The 10,465-nt window shown below is 45.4% G+C and overlaps 2 long non-coding RNA genes across 2 annotated transcripts; both read right to left on the bottom strand.

Moving 5' to 3' along the window:
• Positions 1-475: 475 nt before the first annotated feature.
• On the bottom strand, positions 476-5,715 carry LOC134431946 (uncharacterized). Its single transcript, XR_010031155.1, has 2 exons — positions 5,570-5,715; positions 476-708 (listed from the first exon to the last, which is right to left on the bottom strand). It is a non-coding gene; the product is annotated as an uncharacterized LOC134431946 (long non-coding RNA).
• A 3,676-nt stretch (positions 5,716-9,391) lies between these two features.
• LOC134431945 (uncharacterized) lies at positions 9,392-10,300 on the bottom strand. The gene is made up of 2 exons (XR_010031154.1): positions 10,124-10,300; positions 9,392-9,795 (listed from the first exon to the last, which is right to left on the bottom strand). It is a non-coding gene; the product is annotated as an uncharacterized LOC134431945 (long non-coding RNA).
• Positions 10,301-10,465: the final 165 nt, after the last annotated feature.

Here is a 10,465-nt window from a genome sequence, read left to right on the forward strand (position 1 = left end):
GAACAGCTGGGCCTGAGGTTAAAAACAAATGTGAAAAAGCTAGGATATACTGAAATTTCATTCTGATCAGCAGGAATTTAGAATGGTTTATACAGCAGTTAAGTAGGATTTCAATATCTGATTAGCATCAAGACTGCATGTTCATCTCAAAAGGAAAGTTTGTAATTGAATTTGTTTGAAAAGTACTGATATATACGACTTTGGAATGCTATGAGTGACTACATCTGTTCTACCCATTTGGAAGTGGGATCTCTCCCTCATGAACACCCCATAACATGGAACATCTTGGGAGGCCAAGACTAAGTTTTTTTCTATCCAAAATTAAACATTTATTTGGAATTTTCTAAATATTTCAATGTTGTCCTAGTTTAGGGCAAATTTGTTAAAGAATCTGCAAAGGAGGGCCCCTCCAGAAAGCAAAACCCACACGGCCCCTCCCCCCAACTGGTTCGGGAAAAAATTCCTTGAAGAGAGGTGGAAAGAACCTGTTTATTTCAGGCACAGCACCCCCCAGCACTCAAAATGAACAATACCCGATGAACCGCTCTGAGAAAGATGACAAAATCAGAAAGTCTCTTTCGGGGGTGGTTGCTCTGTTCTCAGTCCCTCCGGCGCTGGGGCAGCTGCTGCAGCCAAACCTTCGGTGTTCCCGGGTGCCAGTCCGGAGCAGGTTCGAGATGGTCACAGGAACAGGAGAGGAGAAACAGTCTGGGAAGGAATTTGGACTGTTTAGCTAGAACTAGCTAATAAGCAGAAGCAAAAGCGGGAGGAGAAGCAAGAGCAGACGAGCAAGCAAGCAAAGCAGCAAGCTGAAAGCAAGAAGTGAAAAACAGCCCTATGTACTGCTGTCTCTGTGTCCCTGATAAGAGAAACCCAAACAAAACTTCCACTCTTCAGAGCCAGTCTTAAAGGCACAGAACAGATGAATGGGGATACAAGCATCATCACGTCACCCCAGGACAAATGTTCAAACAAAATTCCTTTTTCCTCCAGAGGAAGTGCAAAACAAATTGTTGCAGGTGACTCCCTTCTGAGGGAAAAGAAGGGCCCAATATGCCAGCTGGACCCACCCCACAGGGAAGTCTGCTGCCTCCCTGGTGCTCTGGAAAGACACAGGAGTAATCCCTGAGAAAATCCCTCATGTAAGAAAATCCCTGATCTGGTACAACCCTCTGACTTTTAACCTCTATTATTTGTCCAAGTGAAGAGATTAAAGGATAATCAAAAGGACTTTGGGGCATTGGGGCTTTTGGTCAAAAGAGTAGGTTTTACTCTCCTGCATTCCTTCAATACCAGCACCAAATACTGAAAGGAACAGGAAAAGAAACCAGGCTTAAAGGCTGCTGCCATAAGTGGAATTTTGGGTTTTATTACCATGAGATGGTACACACAGCATCAAGCCTGCTGGTGACAGGCAGCATCCATCTGTCTTGGAGAGGGAAGAGTATTATGGCCCATGAGTTGCCACAGCTAATTGAGAGGGTTTTAAACTACATTCAAGGGAAAGAGGATAAGGCACAGGACAGCAGTTTAGGAAAGTGATTTTCCCATTGTACTAAGCACTGGTGAGGCCACACCTTGTGTTCTGTGTTCGGTTTAGGACTCCTCACTTCAAAAAAGCAAATGAAGTGCTGGAGTGTTTTCAAAGAAGGGCAACAGAGCTGATGAAGTCATGTCTTATGAGGAGGTTGTAGTGAGGTGCAGGTTGTCCTCTTCTGTCATGTCTCAAGTGAAAGGACTAGAGGAAATGACCTTAAGTTGCACCAGAGGAAGATCAACTTGATATCAGAAAATTTCTTTTCACTGAAAGAGGGCTCAGGCATTGGAATAAGTTACCCAGCAAGGTGCTGGAGTCACCTCTGGAAGCATTTAAGAGGTATCTGGATGTGGCACTTAGGGATATGGTGTAAGAGTGGTTATAGCGGTGCTCTGTGGATGATTAGACTAGATGATCTTGAAAGTCTCTTCCACCCTGGATGATTCTATATGATTCTGTGTATTTTATCAGAAAACTGCATTTTTAATCTGAAAAATGACTACTGAGAAATACTTCATCTGTTCCAGCAAGACCTTAAGCTTCTCAGGTGGAGCACTGGTATGGAGTTCAGGCTAAGCATGAGAAGCTTTGCGCTCAAAGATGCCTTTTCTGGCTAGGCCCAGCAGAGAGCACAAGGGCAGTAGGTATCTCTGCAGAGCAGGGCTTTGGAGTGGGTCACTCTCTCCTCTACTTTCTGGCACTTTGCTTTTTCCTGGGATGACAGTGACGGCTACCCTCTGGGCTGTACGTTTGCTCCCATTCTTGCCTGTGTGAGGTTATTGGCCAGGGGAGCTCTCCTCCTCTAGGAACACATTCTCGCCATCCAGGGCCTGTGGGCTGAGTCACATCTACAGATGGCTCAGGTGTCTCTACCAGAGTGACCCTGGAGGCTCACAGCAGCCCACTTGATCAGAAAAGCCAACGAGGGCCAATGGCCCTGAGGATGCTGCACAGCAGCCATGCCTGTTTAGTTATGGTGTTTGCTGCTTGCTAAGAAACAAGTCACAAAGCTACAACTTTTCCAGTTCATTCCACACACTAGCATTCTCTGGGTTCAGAGTTACATGTGGTAGGAATTTTGAAGGAATATCAGAAAAAAACATGACATGCTTAATATGGCTTTTCCTTTCCTTCATCAACTGCCTTTAATATTTTTTCCTGCTCTCTAAAGAGTATCAATCACTATATAAACTGAATGCACCTGGAAACAAAGTTTCCGAAGTTTCAAAGAATATTGTGTATAAACCTTTCTATGTTTTGTTGGGGGTTTTTGTTTGTTTTTTTGTTTTGTTTTCTTTTTTTTTTTTTTTTGTTTTGTTTGGATTTAGGGTTGGTTTTGCTTTGGTTTCATTTTGTTGGTTTTTTTTTTTTCATTTATTTGAAATACCCCTGTAGTGTTCATATGAACAGTGCTTTTGGTATTACCTACTTTTCCTATCCCTAATCTGCTATATCTTTCCCTTTCTTCCTCCTTTCCTCTTAAAATACTTATTTTTATATCAATGCATAGGGGTTTCTTTTTTCCTCTGCTTAAACTTAACTCTAACTGCATTAAGGAAACTTTACTGTCTGACCTTTCAGGAGCCACTCTTGGCAGTCACAATCCCACCACCAGAGACTTTCACTTCTGGGGTCAAAGCCCCTTTGCTGGTAAGCAGATATAGTACTAGGCCTTATTGGAGTTTTCCTCATCTTGCATGAGGAATGCCTAGCCAATCTTTCACTCATGATTGCTCTATAAGCATGACTGCTGTTTTTTTAGTACTTCTTCCATTGTCCTGTCTGCATGAGAAAGCATTACTGCTACTACTCTGATGGGACTTGCAGGGCTGCGGAAGAATCCAGGGCCTGGGGGCCTCCTCTCTAGGGGATTACTGTCACATCCATGGAGACCAACTTCTGACATGCTGTGTTGGTCTGAATGGGAGCTGGACATCCCATTGTGATGTTACAGGGTAGTGGAAGTGGATCACTGGCAGTGGACTGTGACATCACCACGTTGGTTGTCTCCTTGTGTTCCTTACTGTGTATATTTACACGCTGCCAGAGCCTGGCCCAGTCTGGATTATGCCTGGACTACTGTTGAACATGTCCACGAGGTCTAGAGGGTTAATCCAGGCTTTTTCTAGTGCTGCATGCTGCCATAGGCAGCTCTCAGTACCCATCCAGGAGCCCACATTAGTATTTCCCCAGTCGTGCCACGCTCAGGCAGCTGGGCACAGCACAGGAGAGTTGTGCAGGTAAATGCCCCCCTGGGGTGGCCACAGAATGAGTGCTCAGGCTTGGGGAGCTGGGAGGGTTCTCCTTGAGGGGCCTGAGCATTTCATCCTCCCCCTTCCCAGGACAGTTCATGACCACAGCATCCCCATTTTGCAGTGCGTGACACCTTTTGGGAGTGCCAGTGCCAGCAATGGGGAGCATCTTCTCATTCTTAATTCAATCCAGACTGCCAAACGTTATAGACAGGGCCACAGAAACAGAGTGGAACTGCCCCATCTGCCGCGATGCTCGAGATGACCTCACTTACGTGATGCCTTGTCTCCATCAGTTTTGCCTGGCTTGCATTATGCGTTGGGCAGAGATGCAAAGAGTGTGCCCGCTCTGCAGAGAAGTGATAGAGGCTGTCAGGTTTTCTGTGCAGACAGACAGCTATATAGACTGTGTCTTCACAAGTTCTGAAGAGTCAGTAAATGCCAGCAGCTGGACAGGAATAACTCTAGGACAGCTGGTTAAAAACAGCCCCTTTGTGGAGTCCCCTTCTCGTGCTCGACGGGAGATACTACGCACAGCAGGGCATCGGGGTGCACGAGCAGAGCCTGTGGGTGGCCTCCTGCCTAGAGTGTGGGCAGAACTTTTCCAAAGAGAAGAGCATCTCCTTGACCCTGTGGTGCCCTGGCTGCGCCAAGAGCTGGAGGCAAAGTATGGGGTTAGATGGTGGATGGCAAGGATTGCAGAGAGCATTGTCCTGCATGCCGTGTCCCTCTGTGGTCCAGCTAAGAATGTCTTGGTCCACGTGCTGCAGGACTTCCTTGAGGAACATACAGAACCTCTGATCCATGGCCTCATCAGCATCATTGTGAATGAGTGCACACAAGAGGCCCAAAGGCTGCTACACTCTTATGCTGTCTCACAGAACAATCCTGTGTCCACCTCCAGCAGATTTCAGATGGATACTACCGCTCCCCACCCAAGCCCTCCCAGCAGCTCTGCTGGCTCCAGTGAAGAGGACCAACCCAGTACATCAGAAGCTGTTCTCCACACTCTCCACCCATCTACTCCCACCGCTGCAGAGCAGGAGGAGCTGAGGGAGGAGGCAGTGGCAGAGGAACCTGCCAGGCAGGAGGCCAACAGCATTGTGCCCATCTCCCTCAGCCCTCAGGAAGAAAATCTTGCCCTACAGGCAGCCCCTGCCAGCAGCCTGGCAGGGTCCAGCATGGAGGACCAACCTAGCATATCAGAAGCTGTCCTCCACACCCTCCACCCATCTGCTCCCATCCCTGCAGAACAGGAGGAGCTGGAGCCAGCAGCAGTGGCAGGTCCCTCTGCCCAGGGTGACAGCCCCTCCACTCCCAGCCAGGGTAGGGACGCCTTGCCCAGGAGGCCTTGGCGTTCCAGAAGGAGGAGGAGGTCTGCCAGCCATCTGGACTATCCACAACCCCACAAGAGACCACCCGATTAGCAGCAGTAGCAGGGCTTCAGTAAATTCTTATTAAAGAAAAAAGAAATAAATTGCTATATCCCTGATAAAATCTCTAGGTGCTGCTTTCACTCCCTTCTCTTACTGTCTTTCCCTGACCCTGTGCACCCTCATTAGCCAAGGGCCTTGGAGATCCAGGATGATATTGGGAGTGCCTCCTCCCACAGGAATTTCTTCTGCAGCCACAGCAACAGAAGTGTTTCCAAAAAAAGCCCAGAAAAAGAGCATTGCATTTGCAAAGGAGAATGTGCAAAATCAAGGCTTGTGCCTGTGCCCAGATGGCACGACCATGCTGCTCCCTGCAGCTGAGGGGACAGAAAGGGCCTTGTAGCTACCTGGTCACATAGGTTTCTGGGAAAACAGGCCAGGGAGCTTCAGAGCGCAACTTCTCTGCATCCAAACACCACTCTGTAGGGAAAACCAGAGCTCTGTGACTGGTCATAGAACACTCTCAGAGAAGATTTACTCTGGCAAAAGAGAATGGTAGTTATGAGGCTCCTTGAAGACCTGCACTTTTCATGAAGGAATGTTCTCCACTGAAGACTCTCCTAAGTTGAGCCCCTGATTGATCCTCAGGAACAGTCCAATGACCTTCTTGGTAGAAAGTTTTTTCATGTCGGAAAGAGAGAAACTTTTAAAAGAGAAAAAGGAATTTTTTGCAAGGTAAATTACAGCCACAGAAGAAGAAAGCCATTATCAGAATCACATATGTTTAAGATCATCAAGTCCAACCCATGCCCTAACACCTTGATTAAACTGTGGCACAGAGTGCCACATCCAATCTTTTTTTAAACACATCTAGGATGGTGACTCTGCCATATTCCTGGGCAGACAATTTTAGTACTTTTTCACCCCTTCTGTAAAAAACTGTTTCAGGAAGGGTATAAAAGCACTAACAGAAGCATATACAACCAAGGCACGCATGACTAGCATGTCAATTTACTATTGTCTCCAAAACAAAAATGATGCCTCTAGTCTATTTTATGCACACAGTGAGGAACTAGAATACTCAGATATTGGAATCTCAGGTATTGGAACACTGGCAGCTCTACAGAATGGGTTAGATTTCACAGAAACTCCAGAGGCTTAAGTGAAAATCTTCTAGGAAAGCAGGAAAAGGAAAGCATTCATTTTCCTCTCTCAATGCAGATAGCTTAAAAAGAAACACAGATGAGGCAGTAAGCTTGACATCAAGTAGCATGTTTTTAAAGAGGTGTTTCCAATTCATGGTAGGGTGACAGCAATGAGTAGAGTAACTTTTCCAGTCAATTAGGCTAGATCATGAAAGCGCTACTCCTAAACCCAGCTGTTTTGGCAGGCACTCCACCCAATGAAGAAACTTCAGAGCAGGAAGGTTCACTTCTATGGGTAGTCAGTGGAGACAGCTAAGCAATTGCAGAAGGGTGAACTGCAGTGAAGAAAAAAACAAAACCACCCATCTGCTGACTACTTCACAGCTCTGGACATGTGCTTTGTGAACAAAGCATTAATGTGACCTCAAAGGACACATTTTCAAAGACATTTGGCATCTGTGGCATTCAAAATATGGTGTTCACACCAACTGCTTAAATATCCTCAAAAATTGGATTTTGAGTGAAAGTAGAATTTAACTGATATTCCATTACTTTTTCTTGGGTTTTTTTTTCCACATTATATTTAGAAGCATAGGTAGACGTTCCGGACAAATATTATATTATCACTACTGAATGGAAGAGTGTTTTGCACACTCAGAGGCAACATAACACCTTGATGCTAAGAGGAACAAGAAGCACGCAATTCCTCTTTGCTAGAGGAATGCAAATTGTCATCATCCCCTTCCTGCCAGAGCTGGCTAAAAGGTTTCATGGGGTCTTACAGCCAGTGCTTTGAGTAAACAAAAAAGGAACAACTGTGGGGCCTACTATGACTTAATAGAAGTCAACATTATCTGCATATGAATAAAGGGGACAAATTCCTGGTCAGATGCAGTATTTAGAGAAAACAACCCAAAAAATGGGGATTATAGAAAATTCTCTTGAAGTGTAAGATTTCTTCTGATAATACTTTTTACTTAATAAAATTCCAAAGTTTTTGAGAACATGAACATAACTTCTTCACTGAATTTGAACATGTATGTTTTTGTATGTTTAAGAAGAAATAAATACCACTGCCATGGACTCACTATTAAAAATACAAAAATTGAAATTTACTTGCCATACATCAATGTCTTAGTGATAATGACATAAATAGACCAGCTGACAAGTCTAGTTGGAGTACACAAGATTACTAACAGTGATTGCTTGTATTATAAATGTTGTTTCCCTCTGATAGAAAAAATATTCAAAAAATAAAGCAGGTTAAACCAGACTAAAGAATAACATTAAAGAGTTATGTCTTGAACCATGTAGACAGTGATAAAGGAGAGCAAGTCAGCATAAGTCTTAATAACTTCACTTTTGTTAAAATGTAGGAATGGAAAACATGCTGCTTTCCTGACTGGAAATTCCAGTGGTTGACTTGGAGCAACTGAGCAGCAATACTTCTCCCCATCAAGACAAGTCAGCTTATTTCTTACAGCTTTGTCTTTTCTTACGTGTATTTATTTTCAGGCATATGTATGAACTTTCCCCACCTGCTGAACAAGAGGCTGGAAAGCAACACCATGGAAAGGGGCATGGAAGTCCTGGGTGATGGCAAGTTGAACATGAGTCAGCAGTGCCCTGGTAGCCAAGAAGGTCAGGTGTGTCCTGGGGAACATCAGGCATAGCATGGCCAGCTGAACAATGGAGGGGATTGTTGTGACCTGCTCTGCACAGGGGGTTTCCTCACCTTGAGGCAATTTTGGGCACAAAATTATGTTAAATATGTTAAACTGTTAAAGGGTATCCAAGGAGGGCCATGAGACTTGTGAAGGGTCTTAAGAAAAAACCATAAGAGGAGTGGCTGAAGTCACTTGGTTTGTTAAGTCTGGAGAAAAGGAGTCTGAGGGGAAATGTCATCACAATCTACAGTTTCATTGTGAGAGGAAGAGGAGGGACAAGCACTGATCTCTTCTCTGTAGTGACCAGTTATAGGGCCCAAGGGAATGGCCTGATGTTGTATTAGGGGTTTAGGTTATACATTAGAAAAAGATTCTTCACACAAAGGGTGTGGGCACTGTAACAGGCTCCCCAGGAAAGTGGCCACAGCACCAAGCTGGTCAGAGTTCAAGGACCCTTTGGACAATATGCTCGAGCACATGGTGTAATTCTTATGGATGTTCTGTGCAAGGCCAGAAGTTGGACTCAATGATCCTTGTGGGTCCTTCCAACTGTGAGATGCAAAGCTGTGTTTCGTGTCAGGTACAAACAGGCAACGTGTGTATTTGTGAATGCGAAATGTGTGGACCCCGATAACGGGAGAGCTGTGAATTCTAATAATAACCGAGGAAAATAAAGCATGGAAAAAGGCCTTTGAACCTATCTTTTGTTTGCAATTAACCCTGGTTGATTTAGGAGCATTGAAATTAAAGTGTTAAAAATGTTGCTTTTTGCTTGCATTTAATCCATAAAATCAAAAAAATCCATCTGCAATAATAACCTTTTGAAGTATAATTTTAGAAGATTACTTGTATCCTAACAACTATAGCTTTAGAATATATATAAAGGAAACATGCTTATCTCACGCCTTATTGAAGCAGAGCAGCTTGAGAAAGGAAGATGAACATCACCTCAAGGATTTATGGTTTTGACCAAAGGGCAGCTGGACGTCACTGTTGTTAGATTTATAGTCTCTGCAATTAAAAGGTGGACCCACATCTGGGGAGTTGGACTCCACCAGATGGGATTTGTCTTTCTTCTTTCGGAAACTGGACCGTCACCATCTGGGGATACTCCTTTGAGATACATCCTGAGAAATTAAAATCACAATAGTGTATAGAATTGGGACATAATAATTTGGAATAAAAATTGCTGATGAGTAAAAGATTGGAAATAGAAACTGCTGAAAAAAACTGATGAGTACCTCTATAAATACCTGTAACCATCAATTATCGGTGTGCAGTTGGAGGGAAAACTTCCCCCACTGGACCCAGCGCTGTATTGCTCATACTTTACCATATTAAATAATAAATTGATTGCTGCTTGAATATTGGCCTAGTCAAGCTTCTTATTCTTAACACAACTCAGAACATTCTGTGATTCTTCAAATTTTTTTTATTGGTAAGGAGCACTCTAAATACTGAATGTTTAGGTTTTAAATAAATAAATAAATAAACAAAGAGATGTAATAAAAGTGCAACTCCAAAAGTGATTTCTGCACCTTTCTCTGAAAAGGAGCAAAGGCTGTTATCTAAGCCAATGACCCTTTTCAACATGCCTTATTTTCCTAAAGTACCAAAACCTATATTTTTTATATTTCTTGAAGCCATGTTCAGACAAGCCAAACAGGTGTAAAATTGCTCTGGCTGAGCTGGCGAGTAGAACACACGGCTGAAGTAAATTCCAGAGCCTCCTTCCTTCGAGTGCATCAAGTGGAGAAGGACAGACCACGGTAACGGCAAGACTTTCCAGGGAAAATGAGGAAGAGTACTGGGGGAGAATGGCTAGGGAGCGAGGAGAGAGGAAAGATATGAAAACTGCCTGGTAAAGATTCCTCTGCCCCTGTCTCAGACAACATGGCATCGGCAAGCACCCAGGCACGCTCATGCAAATACAACACACGTCGTGCTGTCTGCCAAATCTCGTCCTCTCGTCGGGCTGGGCGCCAACGACGCGAAATGCAATCCAAAGGCGTCCCGCACCCTCCTCCCAGTAAAGAGTTATTTTAAAACTTTACGCATAGCGCTCGGTAGCAACAGTGACCAGAGATAAAAGGGCAAAGGAGAAGGGCAAGGGAGGGAGCACAGGAACAAGAGGAAGGGTAAACCCTACCAAAGCTGTTGCAAAACGGCTGCAGCAGCATCAGCGGGGAGATCCGGGGCGGGAAGGATGGCTCAGAGTCCGGGAGAGTCGGGGACGGCGTCCGAGCTCGGGCGAAGCACCTTGCGCCGGGCTCGGCACTGGCTGTTAGGGTGGCCCCGGCCGCGCCTGGCGCTGAGGGCGCTACCAGGGCCGGTGTTCCCCGCAGGGGAGCGGAGCGGAGCCCGCACGGGAGGCGAGGCGGCGGCAGCGCCGCAGGAAGTCGGCGCCCGAGGGGGCTGGCACGGGGCCGGCGGTGGGGCGGCCCCGCCCGGCCCGGCCCGGCCCGCCGACCGCAGCGGTCGCCCGCCGAGA

Source organism: Melospiza melodia, chromosome Z (genome assembly GCF_035770615.1).
Source record: "Melospiza melodia melodia isolate bMelMel2 chromosome Z, bMelMel2.pri, whole genome shotgun sequence".
NCBI lineage: Eukaryota > Metazoa > Chordata > Aves > Passeriformes > Passerellidae > Melospiza > Melospiza melodia.